This window comes from Kryptolebias marmoratus, linkage group LG3 (assembly GCF_001649575.2).
Source record: "Kryptolebias marmoratus isolate JLee-2015 linkage group LG3, ASM164957v2, whole genome shotgun sequence".
In the NCBI taxonomy this organism is placed as follows: domain Eukaryota; kingdom Metazoa; phylum Chordata; class Actinopteri; order Cyprinodontiformes; family Rivulidae; genus Kryptolebias; species Kryptolebias marmoratus.
In genome coordinates, this window is record NC_051432.1 from 29,039,158 (window position 1) to 29,063,360 (window position 24,203).

Consider the following 24,203-nt stretch of genomic DNA (forward strand, 5'->3'; position numbering starts at 1 on the left):
TGTCTGCAGCCTGTGGGTGAATTCAATGTATTAATTACATTTGCAGGCATTTGGGCAAACAATTAATTTCCCTTTCTGTATTTCCTAACACTGCACTGATCAATGACAAATTCTTATTTCTTGCAGCATCTGTATTTTCTTTTGTCCTGTAGCATGCTTTGTTGGTACATGTGCAGAAAATGTTCTTTATCAGCTTTATCACAGCAAGTTTTGACACATACTCAGATAAAAAGATACAGAATTTCCCTCACTGTGAATGTGTTTGGCAGCATTGGAGGAGAAAAGTCCATCTGTGTCAGTCGCCGTGCTTTCGATTTAAATGGTGAACTAAAGCTGTTTTCACACAAAAACTCCAGAGAATGTTTGGAGAATCTAGACCAGACTCTCGCAATTCACACATGGACTTCTCAGCAAGAGATTTCTCCTCTGAGACACATTCTCACAACTGGAAATAAGTCCAGAGCGGCCCCTGGGCTGAGCCAACCAGAGGAAGGGTGGAATACAGAAATCAGGTTTGCTTTATGGAACTTTCCTGCCCACCCATAATGATTTCTATTTATGACTTCATATCAAACAGTGCACACTACTGGATGGAAAATTGTGTTGTGATTGGTTTCTGGTGCCAAAAGTTGACAAATTCCTAACTTATTTGGAAATGCATTTAATTATATTGTCACTTTTTGATGGACAGAATCAAATTTCTAGTTATGCTTCTCCTCCTGTATTTAACTCACTGGCTGCACGAACAATAAAAGCTGAGCGGAAAGATTGTTTTAAATGGATTTATTATAAACAAGAACATAACTTTTATAAGGAGGCAGAAAGGAGGAGAAGCATAATCATCTGACTCCAAAACACAGGCCTGTGTTTGACTCTAAACTTCATTTTTATTCCCTTTTTCAGTCTTTTATTTAACTTCTTTCACTCTTCTGGTGCTTTTTAAGTTTAGTAAAGATGGCTGCCACAGCTAAGCAACTTTAGCAAACATAAAAATGACTCAAATCAGTCAATTTTACAGACACTGAGCTCAAATCGAGTGTGGAAGTAACTGAGACTGATCAACTATTTGTTAGCAAAATATCTCATGAACCATTGAACAGATTTTAATGAAACTTGCAGAAAGTTTTCTGTAGCGTTTGTTTGTCTGTGCACGTGATTACTCAAATGTAAATGTTGAGGTTTTCACAAAAACCAAATGTTCCAAAGTTTGATGGTGATCAGGATCACCTATGACTTTTAATGACCCGGTGATGACATCATATGATGATGATGATGGTATCATTCATCAGTCCTATCGTGACATCACAATGATAATGGGTCTTGGTGGAGGTTTGTGCTCTCCAAGTTCTTCTAGTTAACTGTTGCAATAACTCTGAACTGAAGGTTTCGGTCATTTGCATTTTCTCATCAAGTCCCTCTGGAAAAGATCCAGAAAACTGCAGAGCATTTGTGACAAAATGTGGCACCATGTGACAGAGAGTTTTAATGATTCCTATTTAATCATGCAGAGAGTTTGAATTTCACATACAGAAGCCTAACTCTGTCAGTCTCTGAAGGTTATGTGTCTTTAGTTGATTAAAAGCACAGAGGCCACAAAAAGCTTCCATCTTCAAGAATTATAAAACTCTACTTTTAACAACTGTTTGTCTAAATATCAACACATTTTCAGAGAGTCAAACACGTAGCACCTGAAGGCACCTGTTTCACAGAAATGTGATTTCTGATTCCTGCTGAGATTTGTCACCGGAGCGCCGGTATTGGTGTAACAGGCCGACAGGCAGGGTCCCTCATCGCTTTGGACAGTGACATATGGCTCCAGCGGGCAGCCCCAGCCTCTCCTCTCCCCATTCATCACTTCAATGACATCTTAAATTTTAAAGCTTCTGAGCTGTCACAAAGTAAGCTTCATAGTTTCCCACTCCCTTCAATAAATCAAGCATGTGGCCGACCAGCTGCTGCACCACCAATGGAGTGGGCAGCAGCCAAGAGCTGTGATCGGAAGGGGGACGGAAGAACTGCAGGGAGGAGGGTAAGATTATGAAAAAAAAAATTAAACATTAGGAGAAAATGTTCAGATTGTCATGACTGCTGCAGTAGGTTGGGCTAAAAATCAGTAAGAATTCTGAGACATAGATTTTATGTAGATTTATTAATTAAATTAATAAAACTGTTATTGCTCAAACTGTACAATATTCCCATCTGTATTTCAATTTTGTCAGTGCTATCAGAAAATAATCACTGGATGTGCAACTACAACTAATTAACAATTAGCGTCAACCTTAGCAATCAGCTGTTTGTCCTGTTAGAAAACCCTACAGTAACTCTGTCATTCTGTGGTAGTAGCTGAAAGTAATCCCCAACACATACTCTGAGCACTAACAAAGCTCACGTGATCCTTGTGTAAAACTTTGGCATGCCCATAAGGAACACTCATTTCATTTCATCAGTAAAGGTGTCCAGTTAAGGAATCCTAAAGATTGTATTTAATTGTCAGTTTGATCCAATCCTCCATCCAACTTCCTTTCAACAGGAAGAGGAAAGTTTTCAGCAGAACCACAGCATGCGCCTTCATGTTTTATCCAGTTAGTCAGAGAGTTCGCCCATTCCTCGACTGTTTCTGTTCTTTTGCTTCAGTCTGGAGCTGAGAGACTGACGTTTTATCATTTTGCTCATTTTTGACAAACTTTTAACTGCAAAATCAGTTCAATCAAAATAACTGGCAGAGCTAGTTGGTGCATATTCACAATAAAAAATTGTCACAGTATCAACACAACCTGAACCCCATTCAGCCCAGAGATTTATTGACAGAAAATAACATTAAGCTGCTTATTGACAAAAGCTTGCGAAGTCAAAATAACATTCTTTGAGAGACTGAATCAGAAAGAACTAAATGAACTGGAGGGTTTCAGAAGAACGACCTCATATTCACATAAAACAAGGAAATAACAAAAAAATTAGAAAAAAAAGTGGTTTCTGTGAAAATGCAGAGCGAATACTGAGTACTGAATGATTGCTTAAATGTGTGGAAGCTGATAAATTTAAAAAAACCAAACCTAAAAGCTAAAACCAGCAGAGCAGTGGCTAAAAACTAAGTTTAGAAACTAAAACTAGCAAAACAATTACTGAAAGCTAAGACCAGCAAAATAGAAGCTAATAACTAAAATTAGTAACACAGTAGATAGAAAACGAAAAGAGCAGAACTGTAGCTAATGGCGAGAGCCAGCAGAAAAGTAGCTAAAACTAATAAAATAGTATCTAAAATTGAAACCAGAAAACTTCAGCCGATATGTAAAATCAGCAGAACTGTTGGAAATATGCTAAAAAAGATTCCAAAGAGCACTGTTTTTCAAAGATTTGAAAAGCTCTCGTTACATTTCCATGAGTAAAAATGAAAATAAATAATTCAAAAGGTAAAAAATTACAAACACCAGAAGTCATAGCAGTAATGTCCTGAACAAGCCGAACGTATAAATATGTGAATGGCTGAAATAGCTGAAAGTATGCAGAAGTAGGTAAGAGTGCAAAAACGCAAACAGAAGAAACTAAAAACAGTAAAAGAAAAGTGTGAACGCTGACGCAGCACCAGATATGTGACAGATGGTAGAATCACTGAACAATACATGCAAAATTTAGAGTCAGAGCTGAAGTTTCAAACCAGAAACACGAGTAAGATATGAGATTACACAATGGGAGCAAGTGTCTTTCTGAGGAATAATTCATGTTAATTGAGATACAGGAAAAGGCACTCTAACGTTGTTTACACAAAGGGTGTATCAAATCTCACTCTGCACTTCAGATCAGACTGCAGGTCTTCAAGGGCCACAGCTCACAAGAAATTAATTCCAGGGAGCGCTGGTTTTTATCACGTTTTGCCATCAAACCTTTCAGAGTCTGCTGCAGGCAAAACAGGAAGGCTTTGTTTCACTGATTTAGATGGAGTTACCCAGGAATATTGGATTTTAGTGCACACGGGTGAAAAACTGTTAAATTATGTTTTAGGTTTGTTTGTTTTTTTTTACTTGGGGTTTACAGGAAGCAAACTAACGCAGAGAAATGAGACAGTCAGACACATGGAAGTGAAATGAGAAAAGAACTGATCCAAAGCCTGATTCCTCCGAGGAGAGCTCGCATGAAAGTCACACTTTCTTTTTATCCTTAAAGTTGTACCGGGAATGCATGGGGGAAAATGTACATTGTGCATTAGTTGTTACTATCAGAGTATCTGAAGCCTGGTGTAAGTGCACTTTGGCTCAGGATGAAATATGAATCAGAATGAAAGATAAATGATGGCCTCACTGTGACTGTCTACCCTAGAAATTAAATTAAAAAATGGTGGTGGTGCAGAGACGAATTCCTTGTGGACAGACTGACAAGAGTTTTCAGTGTTCCAGGAAAGCCTACGCTGCTCCCCCAAACACAAAGCTGACACTGCTACTAGTTCCCTTCTGCAAACTAGCACAAACTACTTGTTAGCTGTGATGCAACCTCTAAGTCCACTGACAATCACAGGCAGGCTCAGATCATTATCACAGCTTTCCCAAACCCTCAGTGGGAGCTGAGAAACAGCCTGCAGGGACAGAAACAACGGCTAACATGAAGCCAGTGTCCTCAGAGCACTTTGCAACATGTTTTTAAGCAAAGCGGTATTACTCGTGATGACTGTTTTTAACCTCCAAACAGGCCTCGTTAGCTGCACCCAGCCCTTTCAGCTCTTACATCTGACCAATAAATGAGATATTATAGATTTGGCTAGAGGCTGTTGGAAGTTAAAGCGGATAAAATTGGATAATGCCCTCACTGCACTTTTCTGAGTCTCCACTTCTTCAAGTCTTTGTTGTTTCCCATGGCAACAGACACGAATGGGTATCAGACCTTAGACTGATAGAGGTATATATCCTCTCTGATCTTAGCCATGGGTTACGTATGTTTCTGAGAATGTCTCTGTATATTAAATACATAATTATACTGTGTATAATTGTAATTATGGCTATGACAAAAATGGTGCAGAAGGTTTAAATTTAGTCATTTATCACAGCTATAATTTATTTTAGGCATTTACAGTTTAATAGCCAGTTTATTTTAGTCTATTTTTGTTACATCAAGCTTTTATACTGAAAGGAGGATTTTCAGACTGAGTTAAACAAAGCTAAGAAGTCAAGAATGGCTGCAGGTGAACTTATACCCCTGCCAGTTAATGTACTTTTACAGCTTTTATCAAGTCACCCATATTGTCACTGCTTCATACCATCGGTTATCGACCTCTGCAAAGGAGGTATATGTTTCAGGTAGTGTTTGTTTGTCTGTCTGTGCACAATATTACTCAAAAAGTTTAGAGCAGATTTTGATGAAAGAGTCAGGAAATGTTGAGTTTGTCACAAAAACATATTTTTGGGGTGATTGGGATTACGATCCGGCTTCAACAGTTTTTTATTGACCCGATGGCCTCGGTGGAGGTTTGCACGCTCAGTGATGACATCATGGATGATGTCACATGATGATGATGTCATGATAATGACTGATGATGAATGATACTGGCTCTCGGCAGAGGTTTGTGCACTCTGAGTGCTTCTAGTTAATATTATCATCAGAATGGTTAAGATAATTTGGAACTGTAGCCCTGGAAGTTTATCAATAACCTGAACAGCAGAACTGTAAAGCAGTTCTATAAAATCAGGCATTAAGCTCCTAAAATAATGGGAAACTTTTATACATTTGCCTGAAAACACAAGTAGGTTTGGCTGTTTGGTCCTAGTGCCTGACCCGTTTATGAACTGCTGCCATAAAAACAAATCAAAGAAGTGGAGACATCTTCAGTAAAAATTGACATGAAAAGCAAACAATAATCTAGAGACAATTTTCATTTATTTGTCTTTAAGAAATACTAATATTTAAAAAAAATGTCAAAGAATGTGACAAATAAAAAAGCCAGTTTGTGCACTTTCTTCATTTTGCTTCAAGTTGAGCTCAATTCTGTTACAGTTTAATTCCTGACATCTTCAGCATCTTCACTACAACCTGCTGCAGAGGCAGAGCAGAAAAACATGCACTTTTCTGTCTGCAACATTCTGCCACCCAGAAACAGCTTTTCACAGCAACATCAAAGCACTGCCGCTCCAAAAATACATAAAAGTTCTGAGAAAAGCATCAAGACTTTGGAATTATGGAAATGATAACCGCTGCATTATAGGTCCCCGTGTCCCACACAATTACTATAAGTCACTTTTATACCTCTTAATTAAGTCCCCCATAAATTCTTGATGCGTCTGTGTACAGAACACTAAATCAGATGGCTTCTGTTGGCACAGCCTAGGCAGATCCTGCACAGGGGGGTATGTTCTGCAATTTATGGAGCCAGCTAAGAACACCCGTAAGGCTGATTCTGTATGTGGGAAGGTATATAGGAGGGCTTTACAAACGATACTCCAACTTCGTTCTCACTGAGAGGCCATAAATATAAAAGCGCAGGCTAACATCTTCCACAGAATCTGAACAGAGGAGAAAAAAAAGAAAACATGTCAGATGTCATCCATCAATCTTCCTAAAGAGATCAATCCAACAAGGACTGTTATCACGTTTGTCCCAAGGGTCCCTCAGCTTGTCCAAGGCCAACCAGGAAATATGATCATTTGTGCTGGTTTTGTGTCAGCCCAGACCGGCCGTTCGGACCAGATCTTCACATCCCGAATCAACCTAAACTGACTCTTTTTTTAAACACAGAAATGATATGATTAAGAACAATCTTTTCTTATTTTGAAATCATTTTTTATGATTAATTTGTATTTGAAGACAAATTAAACACTAAGTGGATTTTTTCAGTTAATTTCAGGTCCTTTAGCATTTCTATAATTCATGTTTTGTAAATAAAAATATATATTTGGGACTGTTTGTTTGAGTTAACAAACGAGATACAGAAATGTCACCTTGGAAGCATTTGTGTCAAAAAGCAATTATTTACCAAATCCATCAAATAATCAGCAGATAAATCAATAATTAGAATAACTGTTGCTTTGCTTGTAGAAGTAATCAAAAACAACAGTAAAGCAATCAGAGTTTGTTTTCTGTGCTTCAGTCATTTTCTGTCCTGTCAGCATTTCGGCCTTCAAGGAATTCAGTGAAGGCCCAGAATGTACCCAAGAATGATATAAAAAAACAGTTATTTGTATTTCAATCACTTTTTATAAAATAAATCAAAATAATGCATACTTTGCTTGCCTATAATGATATAACACAAGCTTGTATTTTGTAGTTTATGTCCAAAATCTGAACTCTTGAGTGTTTTTTTTGTGATGGAAAAAAAGTGAATCAGATTTTTTTTGTGTGGTCTCTGGGCAGAATATTTTGTAGACAGGACATTCAGTATCCATAAAGGTGTGTGTGTCCAGATAGAAAGTTTGATCAACCAATCAGATCTGGAGTTGTGGTTAGTTGGTATTTTCTTTGGACCTACTGAAGCATTTTAGCTGATCCTGCAGCTCATTTAAAGGAGTCTGAGCTAAAACCGCTCCACTACCTTCAGCTACACTGAAGATAGAAACGATACAATCTCAGAATTATAAGTGTCTTTTTCAAGACAATCCTCGAATAAAATGACAAACTTTGGTAAAAAAACAAAACAAAAGCCCTCACATAGAACTGAACTGAACTTTGCACTGAAACACTAAAAAACCAGGAGGTGACCAAAGGACAGCGACCACCTTTTTAAAGCAACATAGTTTTTTTTGTTTATTTTTAAAGAATCATTTAAACGGACATAATGAAAGAATTTCATCAGTGGTGAGTCTCATTTTGTCATGGTGGTGTGTTGTAGGTGCTTTTGACCCTTTGCACAGCAGTTTTTCTGCCTTGGTTTACCTCCTTGTTCTGCTGTCTGTTGTGTAATTGTGTTGTGAGCTGTCTCTACAGAAACATCAATTGGCAGTGTGGTTGTGCTGTCAGTCTGCTGCAGATGCACTGGGGAGTGTTGCTTTAGAGCTTCTAAAAACTGTTACCTGATATGTATTTAAGTTTGTGCAGGTCAGTAAGGTAGAGAAGACCCAGCTGTGATGAGCACGCACAGCCACTGGTTAACCAGTAATAATGGTTAGGAGGACAGTGAGGATCAAGGGAACTTTAGCTGCTGTCTTTGCTGATATTAAACTTCTTTTTATTAAACAAAATATTTACTCAAGATCATCTGATTTGGTTTTCCAGAGGCTTTTGTTCAGATTCACCAACAGATCTTCACTGGCTTTATTCACCTCTGTAGGACAGATACTTTTCCATGACTTGAATACAATGGCTGGGAGGAAAGCAGTAAAGACTCATCACAGAGGCTGTATTTAATATCAGTCATGCTCACTTAATGTACACTTATTAAGATAAAGAACATTACTTGTCACATGTCACATCCACTATGGAGTCTAATTTGTGCAATTTGATGGAAACTACCACAAAGATGAAGAAATGCAGACACAACCAGGAGGTTCTTACATGAGTGATGATCCGGGCGAGCCCCTTGTTTCTGCTCTGCCTACCACAACAAACCTTTTCCTCAAGGGAAACCCTCAACTGCAACCCTGAGGTTCCCAAATCAGATCCTCTCCTCTCCATGACTGCACTTTCAGGTTATGTCCATGAACACCTCAAATAGAAGTGGAGACAAGGATCCGTTTTGGTAGAGTGCAACCCGCACCAAGAACAGGTTAAATTTTGTGCCAGGACTGTGGGTTAAAGCAACCCTGGCAGCCCATACTTCTTCAGTGCCCACAGAATGCATAAACACAAAACAAAACTGATGTGGACCAAACAATCCAATTCCCATGACCCCCTAGGCAACTCTGCAAAGGTTAAGATCTAGTCCATTGTTCCATGAGCTGGAGCCCTCCTGAATCAGCACTTCTGGGTCGCAGCTTTCTTTAAAGGCCTTGATGAAGGAGGATAATTATCTATACTCCCCTCCTGAGGTTTGTACTCTAACACTCATTCTTTGCTATGCAAATGAGTTATTTTACAGTTATCAAATAAAACGAAAGCGTGCTGTTCATTTGCCTAGAAGGTACACTATGTACGATACAGAGTGGACAGCATGTGTACGGTGCCTGATGCAGATGTCTCCGATGACTGAGACATTTGCATCAGCTCTGTTCCATCAGGCTAATCAAGCGCAGGAGCAACATGTACTTAGAAAAATCAGCTACGTCTTTAAGAACCCCTGTAATACTAGTTTCCCCTGCCTTGCACTGACACGTCCATGAACCACAGAATATAATGTTCAGCAAACAGCTTCAATCTGAGTTATAAGACTCACTTTTATCAGCCTAGAAAAAATTATACTGTAAATTGCTGCACCCATTTGAATGACGAAGAGCCCTAATATCTCCATTGTGTGAGCACAAGCTGCGTATGTATTGTCCCAATCATGTGTTTCAAATTAAAGTCTATTAAAGTGCCCTGACAGGGAGGTTCCACCGCAGCTCGATGAAGCACAGCAGAGCTGTCGCAGCTCAGGACAAAGGAGCGGTGCTCTAAAGGTACCTGCCATCTGGAGAGTCATTGAATTGAGAAATGAACTGCAGCAGCTGAGCAGCCTCTTTGGGTCAAGTTCGACACCACCTTTCAGACAATAAGGGCAGAAAGTGACAGGAAGTGCATGACAGATCTGTTGGAAGTGGTTTGTGAAAATAATCAACAACTTTTGGAACACGTGGCACCAGAAAAAGACAAATTGACATGAAATAAATGTGACATTTATTTCATGTCAACAGGATGTACGTATGTCAGATTTATATTATCTGTTGTTATCTGCATTTACACATCTCACAAGAATTATAACATAACATGAGATCAACATGAAGTTATTCTCATCAAAACATGATCTGAGTTTAAACCCTGGCATAAAAGGCATGTAGAGATATGAATTATTTGAAAGACTACTAAGACTTTAAATAATTTAAAGTATTTATCCAATGACATACTAATAATAAACTGATGTAAAATGTAAGGAAAGGTTCAAAGAACAATTTCTAAAACAGTTTTTTTTTTATTTCAATAAAAAAAAAAAGTCCTGATAACAATTTTAAAAAAGTCTATTTTTTTTTATCTAAAAAGATTATTTTCTTTTTATTTTAATCAGATGATAAAAGAAAAACATCCAGTCTGGACTGAAATCAAACCATGTAAAAAGAAAGTTGTTGGATTAATTCTGTAGAACGTTGAAACACTCATTCAGGGACTGAAGGTTTTAAAGAAGGAATCATACTGAGGACTGACGCTTTCACTGCTTCCTATTAAAATAAGTCCGAATTATAAAGGCTTATCTGAAGAGGACTTTTCAATGGCAGAATGTAGCTGCACACAACAAAATCAGTCACATTAGGAATGTTACAAAATGGAAAATGCTAATTTTTTTCTGGGACTTGATGCAAATGAAAAGAAAGAATAACATGAAAAAAATAAAAAAGTAGTCCTGAATAATGTCCTCCCCCTCTTTGTCTGAATACTTTATTGAGTCTGATGTCCCCGTTGCATATCTGAACGTTTAGCCGGGATATGATTCAGCCAGAAATAATTAAAAGCATAAATTTGCATCATTAGGGTGGATTAAGTCAAACAATGTTTGCATATTGAAAGGACTGAAGAGACTGTTTGGCGCTCTTAGAAAAGCCATTATGCCAGTTTTTATTTTATTTTTTCCTGGTTTAGGTGGGCAGTCAGCTTCTCGTGGGAGCACAGTGAAGAATTCCCACTTTGAAAGAGAAATGAGTGCAAACACATATTTCTAGTCATGTTATGGTCTGAATAGAAAATCTGTTTAACAAGTGTGTTTCTCTGCAGCATATCAATGCGTCGGTGTTTTAGTCATTTCCTGAGCCTTTTCTTTCTATTTTACATGCTCATTGTAACAACTGCTAAAACCCACTCAAAATATTATCCAGATGTGTTTGCATCTGCTTCTGTGTTTTTATGCAGAGCAACAAAGAAAAGGTACAAAAAGCAGCAATGTTGCTTCTGAAATGTTTGTCCAATTTTCTGCTCAGCTGGTTGAAGTGCATTTTTTTTTTTGCTGTTGTTTTAGGAGAAACGCTGAGAAGACAAAGACTAGAACCCCCGTCACATTAAGACCAACAATTTCCAACAACACAGAGGGATGCTGGATGGGTCTGTCCAGAGGCCCCAGGCTTTAATCTCTCTGTTGAAGCCTCAAATGACCAAAAACCACATGAAGAAGAAAAAGCCGTGTGGTTGTTTCAGCTTAAACCAGAGATGTTCAGAGTCACAGACTCCTGAGAGCTGGGAGCCAGAGAGAAGTTTGTGCTCAGAAAAGAAGATTTCACACGCAGCACTGATCTGTTATCAGCTATTATTAGAGGTTCTGTGTTCTTGTTACAAAAACAACCTAATTTATGGAATAATTTGTACAGCTGATGATCTAACTGAGCCTCTCACACACAGCAACTCTGGAAGACTTGTTTTCTTGTCTTTATGTTGGTGATGAGTGATGCATCTTTATCAGATCCTTTGAGTTGACCCAGGAGTCGTTAATGAGTGATCTTATAGTTACATGACAACAAGCAGCAAACCCAAACCTGAAATCCAGGTTCCTGTCTTAAGGCTTTGTACATCACTTCAGCATTAATTCTTTATTTTTTGTGCACATTAAAGAAATACTCCTCCTTCAGAGTGTCAGACACTCAAATATAACAGGCCTTGGTACATCATTTGTGCAAATACTCCTTCATACACTCCACCAAGGTAAATATTACAATAAATACATCATATAAATACATCATCTGTAGATACTGTGCTTACAAATAAAATGGTATGTTGCTACTGGAACAAAACTAACATTCCTCTGGGATTAATAAATTATTCTAATTTTGATTCTAATTAAAGAAAAACAAAAGAAAGGCCTAGCATTCCTTGAAGAGGTGCACATTGCTCACCTAACTTCATGCCAGAGTTTTCAACTAAGATCATCTTAGGTTGACAAATGACAGAGATGAAGACATTTTAATCAAACTTTGTAAGCAATATGTACAGTCTCATATAATATTGTAAGATATTACAAAATCTCAGCTACTGCCTCATCAAGTTTTATCTCAGTATCTGAATTAGAACCATTTCTGTGTTTGGAAGTGTTGATTAGCTGAGGTGGACGTTGTAAAAGTTAAACAGTTTCAGATAAACTTTCCCTGACGAGTTTCTGAGTGTTTCATTACATCTGTCTGGTGGTCCATGAAATATTTTGCCAACAGACAGGATGGATGCCAACTGGTAATGCAAGGTTGGAGGTAGAGATGCTGTACCGTTGTGTAGCGTTTGAGGAAAAGACAAGTTGACTCTAATAGTTAATAACAAAGTTTTAAGAACACATCTCATGTCATCAATTAGCTCAATTAGTCAGGGATCACTTTCAGCTACTCCCACAACCAAAGTTTAAATGAGCAGTGGCTCAGGGGTTTGTCCTGTGACCGGAAGGTTGCTGGTTCGAGTCCCCGCTCTGTCCGTCTCAGCTTTTGTGTCCTTGGGCAGAACACTTCACCTGCCTTGGCTAGTGGGGGTGGTTCGGAGGGTTCAGTGGTGCCGGTGTGATGACAGCCTGACTTCTGTCAGTCTGCCCACAATCAGTGTGTGAATGGGTGAATGGATGTGTGAATGTATGAATGAATGGGTAAATGAATGGGTGAATGAATATAATGTGAAGCATTTTGGGGTCCTTGGACTAGATGAAGCGTTACACAAGTGCAGGCCATTCACCAGCTCTAAATTTGTATAAATAACTGAGTTATATGCAGTTTAGCATTTGCTAAGTTTGATTAGCTGTGGCAGCCATCTTGAATTTCATTGATTTCAAAAGTTAATTAGCCATGGTGTCAACCCACTAATTAATTTGTGAGAGTTTCAGTCAAATATGTCCGTTATTTGACTTGAGATTTTTGGTAACACTCACAAAAAATACACGTTTTCCCTTCGGCGGCAGGCAATAAATATGGGTCACAACAGCCTTCGGATTTCAAACAGGTAATTGTTTTTGTTTCTGAGACTACAGCCACACAGCACAACAACAACAAAGCAACAAAAAGTTTTTTGTTTTTTTTTCTGTTCTGCCTGAATGGTCTCATCTTTTCATGACTGTCATGTAAAACAGACCCTGGTGATTTGTGTCTCCTCTCAAACACAAACAGATGTGCGTCTGAACCGCAGTGTTTTTGGGGTGACAGCTGTCCGACTGAAGACTCCTGCAAGACTTTTAGACTTCTTTAGGGAACAAAGTACCTGCAACAACTTCACCTCAGCTGGAAATGACTCTTGTCAGTTTAACTCAGTTCTCACTATTAGTCAAGCGGAAGAGTAATTCAGCTCATCCTCATTACACATAAGACAATATGACACAGGGACGTCATTAGGTGGGAGCGGGGGGAAAGTGATGAAGAGCTCACTGAAATGAGATTGGATTTAAACAAGTGGTGCTGCTGTCCTGAGGGCCTTACAAGGATACTGTTTGAGAGAGTAGGTGGAGGCCGCATGATGATGAGACACTTAAGTTTTCCTACTGTTCAGATTTACAGGCTCCAAGGCCTGTTATGATCATTGGGGGGGGNNGGTTGGTGGAAGGAAAAGGGTAATGGGTTTGAGACTTCGAGGGCTTGGGAGAAGATGGGAACTGAAACAAGGTTGTTTTTGTTTGTTTGTTTCTTTCTTGTTTTTTTCTGGTACTTTTAAAACCATAAATCTTTTATTCTCTCCTCCTTATTTGTGCAATGACATTTCATCGTAGATGAAACCAAGTAATTTCACACTCCAATTAGTAAATTAAGAATGGTGCCCTAAAATGCAAGCCTTGAGATGGTCATAAACAAGCAGGTCACATCCTGGAAGACCGTTATCTTTGCACAAGGTTTACCCAAAACTGTATGGTTTAAAAAAAGATCAGTGAATGTTTATTAAAAGATTTCAAAGAAAATGTACTCTGTAAAACAACAAAGTAATGGTTGTTTGCAGTTTTGCATTATGTCTCCGAGTGCACCAGAAGAAAGTTGAGTCAATAGTTATAATTCCTCTGGCAGGGGCTACACAAACATCAGCAATATTTTAACACAGCTAATTCAGAAAGAACGAGACTCATTAGGCATTAGGAACATGCTGAATAATTCATACTGCATAATCAACTAAAACCAACAGAAACATTTGCTTTTATGTTACCTGAGGTAGATTTATTAGCAAAAAGAAAAAAAACCTTATATTGTGCCCAGATGAATCTTAGTCTCTTGAGATAAATTCAGATTTAGGAGGAAGAACAGGGAGGAAACCATTTTGGATGTGTTCAGATAATCTGTTTCTTGCCCCACCACCAGGTTTAAATTCACCGTTTTGACAACAAACATTCAACTTTGAAATATTCTCAGAGTTTAGCATAAAGCAGAGGTGGTAAACATTATTTTGACCAGCTGATTAAAGAAGATTACAAAAAATCTACTAGGTAAATAAGTGAAAATGTTGAAATGACAATATTTTAATAGTCTTCACATTTGCCATTAGTCAAAAACAACCAATTAACAAATTAGAACTGAGTCCAACCTGCGTAGTTTGAACTCATCAGTTTTCTACCAAAAACTGGGTTAAAGAGACTACTCTGTTGAATTAAAGCTACCAAAAAATTTAGTTAAAAAGAGCAATCCAAATTCTGCCATATTGCATAATTGCAACTTAGGTTGGTACCAGTTATTAGCCTCAACTAGCTAGCACCAATTAATGATATTTTACGAACCCAAACTCACTGCCTAGTACAAACTAAAGTTATTAACAAGGCCAACCAAGTTATGCATCTTTTTACAAGTTATTTTTACAATCTTTCTTTTATTTATTACATCTTAAAGCAGAGCTCCTCAGATTTTGACTCATTAAGAAGAACTACAACAAACACACAAAAAAATATATAAAACTACGAAAACAAAGTAAAAATATTTCTATAAACTTACAGATAAAAATTGAATACATTAGAAGAGTAGAATGCACCAACCTTTCTCCTGGTCAGAGACATTCAGGTGACTCCAGTGTATATAAAATACAACATTTAACACTCTAAAACAAACAAAAAACGGTTTTAACTGATGGTTGGGTTTGCTTTAACTAACCTTGTATTTTGACTCCAAGAATTTGGTTCTTCCAGCGAATCGTAGAGAACCCAAAAGAAAAATTTCTCCTCAGGAGCTGGGTCACAGCAGGAAGAAAAGACTCTGCCCAAGGCCCAAATTTTAGTAGAATCCTGACCTTTAAGCATAAAACTGTCTGTAAACTTACCAAAGATGAACCAGTGATGTCTCAGAAAGTTCCAGTGCAGCCTTTAACATGAACTGATTTAGTGTAAAAGCTGTTTGTTTGAGTTTATTAAAGTTAATCACAGCAGAAGTTAATAAATTGTCAAATCTTGGTAGGCAGAGTTTTTGTTTTGATTGTGTGACAGCTTCATTCATGATGCTGATCTGTGAAGTAAATACTATAATTGCCATAACTGTCCAAAATCACAAACATGTTTGACTCCTTGCAGTGAGAAAACAAAGAAAATGTTCAGTTCATCCCATCGCAGGCAGCCAGAGAGAAACAAACGTCTCCTCAGCCACTGCAGAAGAGAAATATGCAAAGTGTTTTCACTTATCTCTCTCAGTGAAATAAAAGAAAATGGAATCGATCCCAAAAATGTGATTTTTAACCAAGAATTTCATATCAGGCATTGCTTTAAACTGCATCATCAGTGTCAACAATGAAAGGAAACATTCTGAAAACTGACAAACAAGCTGTTAAATGAGAATTTATTCATGGGTGCCAAAAGAAGGTTTATTATATCAAACAACTGTTTTTTTTTGTTTATTCTTTAGAAAAGAATCAGACATGAAACCACCTGAGCGGTGTGTGAAGAGTGATTGTCCTGCTGAAAGGTGGACCTCCACTCCAGTCTCAGATCACTCAAAGACTATATTTTGCTTTGTTTCTTTCAGCTCTGACAAATTTCTCCGTCCCAGCCATTGGAAATCATCCCCACAGCATGATGCTGCCACCATCATGCTTCACCGTACAGATGATCTCAGCTTGATGAGAGGTTTCAGGTTTGCACCAGACATAGGCTTATCCTTGATGGCCAATAGGTTTAATTTAGTCTCATCTGACCACAGCACCTTCTTCCACAAATGATCCATCTTATTTTATTTCTTGAAGCAAAGTCTTTTGTTCTTCCACTCTTCCATGAAGACCTGATTTGTGCAGCTTTGAGTGGGTTTATGGATGGATTCTGCCATCTCTGCAGAAGAGCTGCCCACCTCCATCAGGGTTATCTTTGGTCTGCTCCATGAGTTTTGGAGGCAGGTTTTCTGTAGTGGCATCATCTAATAATACACTTCATGATCTGATCTGTACTTCTCCACAACTTTGTATTTCACCTGTTCAGAGAGTTCAAAGGTGGTTTCTAGTTCCCAATGAGTTGACCTAAGCTCAATAAGGAGCAAACCTAAATCTATTTAGTCAAACATCTCATTGAATGTAATGTAATTTTCCATTAGACAAAACCTCCAGCTTTGTTACTTCTCACAGGTGAATGGACTGACGTGTTGACGTGGACTGACAGGCTTTAACAATCCCAGAGCGAACGTACCAGATACAGAGGTCATCTACATTACCTACTCCTTTTGTGAGGGAATACCAAACATCTTCAGGGATTTTAGTGAAATTATCAAAAACAAAAAGGTTAACTTTTCTCCTTATTGATCAGCGTTATGGAGAAATCAAGCTAAAACCAATCTACAACTGTTAGTACTGAAGGTTTCCCAATTAAATAGATAATTTTCAGATAGTTGTATATTTTATTATCCCAGGTCCACCATACTTTCATTGTCTAATGTTCACTGTATAAAGCAGCACATAAGGTATTAAACTTTGTGTATTTTGTATTACCAGGGACCAGCACAAGAGCGTTCATTTGATAAGAGAAAACAATCGTTGTACAAGATATTCCACTAACAATACAAAAGTTCAAACAATGCAGCTCTCTCATTCTAATCATTAATTATGTGTTTATTTGTTTATCGGTTGTAATTCATTCTTTTCACCTTGCTCCATCAACCTGCCAGAAGAAAATTAGCCTGTATGGCTCAATCTAGCACATTTACATTATGTGACTATACTGTCCTCATGATTGATTAATGTGCATTGTTCCCCTTTTACATTAAAAAAAACTAAATTAAACTAATTTAATGACAGCCAAAATTAATGACAGTCACATAAAGCTCGACACGGCGAGGCAGGAGTTTAAATAGAGGGAAAATGTTTATTATTAGAAGGAGGAACGATCTGTCAGGGTCTAAATTCATTTTGTCCTTACCAGTTGACATCATACTTAAGAAAGGAGAAATAAAAAAAAACTATAATCTTTCTCCTGTTTAGTGCATAGCCTGAAATTCATCATAATCAGCAAATTCACTTTATTTCATAAAAGAAGAAAAGCTTTTGATGTTCATGTTGAACCAACTACTGTTAGTTTGTGTCAGCCGTATGTTGGAGGTGGGCGTACGTTGTTCCGTCATGTAGATCTGAGCAGAACATCTGCCCTTTGTTAGGACAGTAAACTTAAAAATGAAAGCTATTTTCAATTCTGAAACATTAAGAAGCTAAAGAGAACTGTTAAAAATTTGTTGTGTAATTTTAAATCACACATCTTTGAATTTGTCCTGCAGAAAGAATACCAACCCATAGAGAATTGTCTCTTTCAGACGTTGTTCACATGAGAATGATGCGTTTATTGAAAGTCAGCCATTATCTGTTGCACAGTTCAACAAGCAGCAGGAGAAGTTTCTTTTTTGCTTCTTACTGTTGACTCTCTTCACATTGGCTTGGCAGCGCGCCTCCATCTGCTGTTTTGACAACGGAGTGACGGTACATATCTGCCGTTCCATCGTTGTGGTTACTCCATCTGTTCTGCCTCTCCTCACCATGGAGCTCTGCTTCACTGTATTCATAATTTTCCTTTGATTTCAGAGCTCCTTTCTTCATTTCATCATTTCAGACAGAAAGAGGAAAATGTAATAAAATATTTCCTCTTGTATCACAGCCATTCTTGATCTGTGGATTTTGTATTTTTTCCACATAGCCCACTCAGTTGAACAGAAATCCCTCCTACACAGTTAGTACCTCTGTTTTGTGCTTTTATGATCTTTTTGTTTCCTTTGTATTTTATGGTGAACCTGCATTTTTATGAATCGGTTCTTGCTTTTTCTTCTTTTTCTCTGCTGTCTGAATTAACCTTCTGAGGACAGCTTGGTCTATGATCATTTAGTCATGATCTATTGTGTTATTACTGCTTCACATGGAGCCATCCATCACCTGCCTAATAGCATTAATCCTTCCATCTGCAGAGGCTGCCAGCACGGTGCCATTGAGAGCTTTGGTTCAGTCCCACATGTGTTCCAGGTCAGAGTCCGTAATAAAGCTGCTGCTGCCTCTGAGACACAAGCTTCCTGCCACAGATACTCCAGAATAAATGGATTGCCACAGCTCCAGTGGAACACAAACACACAAATTAAATGTTTACTTGGACCTGGACTGTGACGTGCACCCTCTTACAGTTATAAAATCACAATGTGTTTGAATGCACAGCAGATTTCCATCCGGATAACCCTCTAGGAGAAAGCTCCTCGGATGAGAAGCGAAACATCTTCAACTACAGAACAGAAGTCCAGTTGTTTTTGCTTTTTAACTTTTTTGAATTTACCATGGCCTGGATGACTGAGAATCTACACCAGCATATCTCTAGGAGGTTGAAAGTCCTCCTCGTCATGTTACACCACCAGATTCCTTTGTTCCTCTAAAATACAACTCTGTTTTGTTGCTGCCGGGCTTTCCAAGGAAATAAGAAGAGGAATTTCAATTTGTCAGCACCCGGTCGACATTTCTCCATGCTGGTCAGATCAGCAGGCAATCTATCGTCTGCAGGTCTGCAGGCAGCAGACCGCTGTTCAGAGGTGTGCTGACAAGTCACAACAGGCATCTGACAGGGACATTTTTAGAATATAAGAGCAAAAACAAAAATACATCAGTCATGATTTGTTTGTCGAGACCAAATCAATAAAAATGCTATGAAGGAACCACAGCTGTGGTGCGTTCTCGACAAGCTTTTAAGGCCACATTCAGGTAATATATTTTACATCAGTCACACCGCTACAGCTGGTGTTACTCAGCCTGGGAACAGAGCAGAATAAGGACATCAGGGGGATCTTTGGCTCTTTCACTTAAATATTTTAATTCAAACTGGAAATGTTCCAGCAACAGAGTGGATTTCTACAAAGATTTATTGATACTGATGATCCTCGGAGGATGAAACCAACCAGTTTCACCACTGACTCCTTGAGTTATTGTGCTGGAAGAGTTAAAACAGAATAAAACTGTAAACAAAAAAAATGGAAAGAAAAACTCATCCAATGACCTATTTTTAACACCCACTTGATTCTGAAGGTCTCAGGGAGATGGTACTAATCTCCAGTGGACAAAAGGAGAAGTCCAGCCTGAACAGGTCAGCGGTTCAATACACACAAAGACAATCATGCTCACGCTCAAACCTAGAAATGGGTCAGAGTTGCTACTTGACTGAGTATGCATGTTTTTGGACTGGAGGAAACCAGAGTACCTGAAGACCCACATTATGCAAGAAGAACATGAATGGAACTACTGAATGTGGATAAACTAGGGTGAGACTGGATAAATAAATTGGACAAATTTTGTGAGACACCCTGTAACCTCTGACCTTTAGGTCTAAGCTTTCTAGAGAGAAAATATGCAAACTTGTCACAAAATGTCACATTTGGGATAATGAATACATGTTCTGATGGTGATGGGATAAGCAAGGGGGAAATGCTATTATATTTATTATAAATTTGACTCCTTTATATGAATATGAGTTTTATTATTGTACTTGTATATATGCTTTGTATTGTACATATTATTATGTTTTATCTGATGTTAATTCATGTTTTTCAGGGACAGGAGATGGAAATTAGCTCTGAGAGCTGTAATCTGTTGAAGAGAATATTTTCTTTTGTCCATCCATCCATCTGGAGTCGGGTTGCCAGGACAACAGCTTGAACAGGGAAGTTCAGACATCTCTTTCCACAGCCACCTTTTTCAACTCTTCCAGGAGGATTCCAAGGCGTTCCCAGGCCAGCTGGGAGACATAGTCTCTCCAGCGTGTCCTGGATCTTCTCTGGGGTCTCCTCATAGTTGGACATGCCCTTAAAACCTCCCTAAGGAGGCATCCAGGGGACAGTCTTACCAGATGCCCAAACCTCAACTGTCTCCTCTCGATGGGGAGGAGCAGCAGCTTTACTCAGAGTTCTTCCTGAATAACCAAACTTCTCACCCTCTCTCTAAGGGAAAGATAGGGAGACCCTGCTGAGAGAACTCATTTTGACCGCCTGTATCTGGGATCTCTTTCTTTCAGTCACAACCCAAAGTTCAAATATTCCTTTGTGGTTTATGTTATTGTATGTTTTAAAAAATAAAACATACAGCCACAGGGCTTGAAGCCAGGTTACCTTTTTATAAGCGTTTTGCACATCCAAATACAGTAAACAACTGTCTTTGTTAAAAGCATTGTTACAGTATAAGACTGCGCCACATATCTGCTCTGGAGTCACATTTAGTGATTAGATTTGAAACTTTCAGTCATTTCATAAGACTGGCCTTTTCAGATTTTTTTTGTTTTGTATTTCCTCTGAAAGGTCTCTGTGTCTCTTTGTTAAAACAGTTGAGTGTACATGTCATCAACTTTTTTTTAATAACATTTACATAATAACCTGGTGTGCTCTCATTGATATCATGTGTTTTAACATGTTCTTCTCAGAGAATGCGTCAGAAAGTCTCAGGATGACAAATGAATGAAGCTGAGTATCTTTTTTAGTGAACACTGAAAACAGTCTAGCAGATTAGCATGTGAGCATGCTGACATTAGCATTTAGCACACATCATCATGATGCTACTCTCATATCTCCTCACTGTATTTCACATGTAATGTATGCTGACAGTTCAGAGAGAAAATCGGTGAACGTGGCTTCACCAGGTGTAAGAGCAGAGCGTGACAGGTAGGTTTGCACCGCTGCAGAGACAGAAACAGTTTATGTTGCTGAGCATGTTTGCTTTTTCCAGAATTAACCAAACGGTTGATCCAGCCCATTAAAAAACTCCAGCTGTCTCTGTGATGGATTTGTTGTTTTTGCAGCCTAAAGATGGTCTGCTACACATAAACTGAGACTTTATTTTAAATGTTATATTTGAGACCCTAAATAACAGAGATCTACAAAGCTACAGTTGTAAAAATCTTTGCATAGATTTGATTGTGGTTTATGTACAAAACTGTGATTCTCCACAAAATGTGATCTGATTACAGTCGTGGGGAAAAGAAAGTCTACTTTCCTTCAATTCTAGGCTTTTACATATCAAAATGGAATAAAAACATCAATGTAAATTGTATTCCTATAGAACATTCAAAAACAACAAGGTTCACCAAAGTGCTTTCCAAGTTAATAAAAAAATAAAGAAAAAAAACCATCAATAAAAAAATCTCTAAAAGAAAATATAAAAACAAGCTAAAACAACTTGTTCCAGCCTCACTCCTTCCTCAGGAACAACCAGGAGCTGCTGATCAGATGGATTGATTAACTGATCAGCATCAGCTGGACCACCTCTTGAAAAGCAGCAAATCCTGCTGCTCTGAAGGACACAGGTGTGTGTTAGCACAACTCCAAGGTGGAATGACATTAACGATGATCTCAGAGGACCAACTCCTGCGCATCGATCTGGGAAGGGTCAAAGGTCATTTCCAATTAAGACTTCTATAGCAATGTTCTTAGGACAGATGTGAGCAAAGTGGAAAAGTTTACCCATAATGCACAGCAGCATGATTTGTGAAAACCAAACACAGCAAATTAGCACAAACACCGAATACCAGCTGTCAGCACGGCGGTGGAGGGCTGATGGTGTGGGCTGATTCTGGGGTCAGATCTGAAGCCATCTGTCCGACAGCTGAATGATCCCAAACACAGCAGCTAATCTACAACAGAACGGTCCAGAACCAGAACCAGAACCTCAGAGAGCTGAGCTGAAGCAATGCTGGAAAGAAGAGTGGGCCACAACTCCTCCTCAACCAGAGATTGACAGTCCTACAGAAGGTGTAGTCTGTGGATGTGAACCATAATTTACAAACTCTTTCAGAGACTGGAGGCTTTGATGCATACCGACTAACAAACATATAAAAAAGCTTCCCGTCTTGTTTGCCTGCCACTTAAACAGCCTACAGGTGTGCTGCAGGTGTAGCTGACAGAGATGCAATCTGCTCTACAAGCAGCAGCCAGAAAGTTATGTGCTTAATGTTTCTGCAGGGTTTTATTTAGGTTGTGTTTACAAGGACAGAACAAAATTAATAAATTGAACATTGTAAGAGCTACAGTCTTTTTTACTTCATGGAGATGCAACGCTTCAGTGTCTTATCTATCCACCCAAACCCTAATAACAGAAAGAGAGCCACAAAACCCATTAAAGACAATCATTATCAAAGACAAAGAGCAGTTAGGGAAAGATTCCTGCATGTCAAAGGTGAGAAATGCACATTTCATCAGGAAATAAAAGCTGATTGCAGGCAACATTTGATTGCAGTGTACAGCATGGCACTTTTGTAGGATGTAATTATTGGATGAGTTAATCACATCACAGTCCATTAGAGAGACGGGGCTTGCCTTTCCTATTGGTTGAGGCAAATGTAGAGCTATACAAATAACAAACAGAAATGTCTTTTGAATACCGCTGCTAAACTTCCTTGAAAAAAAATACATCACTAAAAGGCCACAAAGGTCTCATAAATAACTGAGAAAACCAGAGGAAACAAATCTGGGCTCGTTTTCAGATGGAAAGAAATAAAACAATTGATTTTAGTGTGCGGAGCTTTATCTCTCTATTGTTCCTCTGTGTCGGGCTGTTTACATAACTCACTCAGCTGGCAGCAACAACCCTGGTTTTATTCTCAGAAGCCAACTTGGGACATCATCAGTGAGTAATCGTCTCCACAAACCGCTCACCGTCGAGATATAAGAGCTTCCAAAGGTCACTGAGTCTTTAAATCTATAAATAGCCCTATTTACTCTGACCCAAATAGTAATTTAAAAAGAAAAGTCTTTAAAAAACAATCAAGAATGACAACAAGTACTTCTGACTTGACATGGACTGTGATGTGTCTCTGAAGAGTTTGACACAAAGTTTGGTCCTGAAGGCTGTTCTGAATCTAAGCACCAGATTCCCAGAGACCAACTCTGAAAACGGTCAGCCAGTTAGAGCGTGATTAAATCTCAGAAGCCATGATGATGTGTCCGGGCTACAGGGGAACCAGGGTGAATCAAAACACCAATAATATCTGTGTAACTAACTAGATGAGTAACATATTTACAATAACGGCCCTGAGGGGGTGTCTGCAGCGTGTGGATGACAAAATCCGGAGGGGAGTGAAAATCGGTCCAACAGAGGTGATAATCACGCCGGCGCCTCGTGTTTCGGGCGCAGAGTTGAAGATGCAAATTAAAGCCACAGAAACCATTAGCCTCATGATACCTGTTATCGCCATCCACCTCATTAAGGTTGAGCTGCCCAAGTTTGGGTTGGCCCAGCCTTCTTGAACTTCCTCCTTGGCTTCTTGATGCATTTCTCTCCTCCTCGACTGCCATGTATTTAATCACTGAGATCAATAGCTGTTACCATCATTGATCTTGTGAGTCTATTTCATGGGCGACTCGAGAGCGCCTCATATTTCCTCTGTGCTGTAATTCTTATACATAATGTAACCGGCTATGGGCTGATTTTAATTAACATTAGAACAGGCTGTTTTGGAATTATGCAACAGTGGCAACCGGTGAGGACGTTTTCACTATGTGCAATTCATCAGAATGATTTTATGTTTTGCCCAGAACGTTGGCTGAAGGCAGAAGGCTCTTCTCTTTTAACTTCACCTCATACTTTACTTCACAAGGAATTTAATTCCCTGAAACCTGGCTAGCTCGTTCATCTTAATATTTATTCTCTCAGTATGAAATGCTTGCAGATTTCTGATGCAAAAATTGATTATTTAGGGCGCTTCCGTGCATTAGCTTGCATTTTTGTTATGAAGTCACAATTTTTGTTAAACTACTCCTTCCACAGCTTCA

At 38.6% G+C, this 24,203-nt stretch overlaps 1 protein-coding gene across 1 annotated transcript in view; it reads right to left on the minus strand.

Annotated features, from left to right (window-relative positions):
• The window catches only part of sorcs3 (sortilin related VPS10 domain containing receptor 3), a 205,812-nt gene that overhangs the window by 60,867 nt on the left and 120,742 nt on the right, over positions 1-24,203 (minus strand). The window lies entirely within an intron of this gene.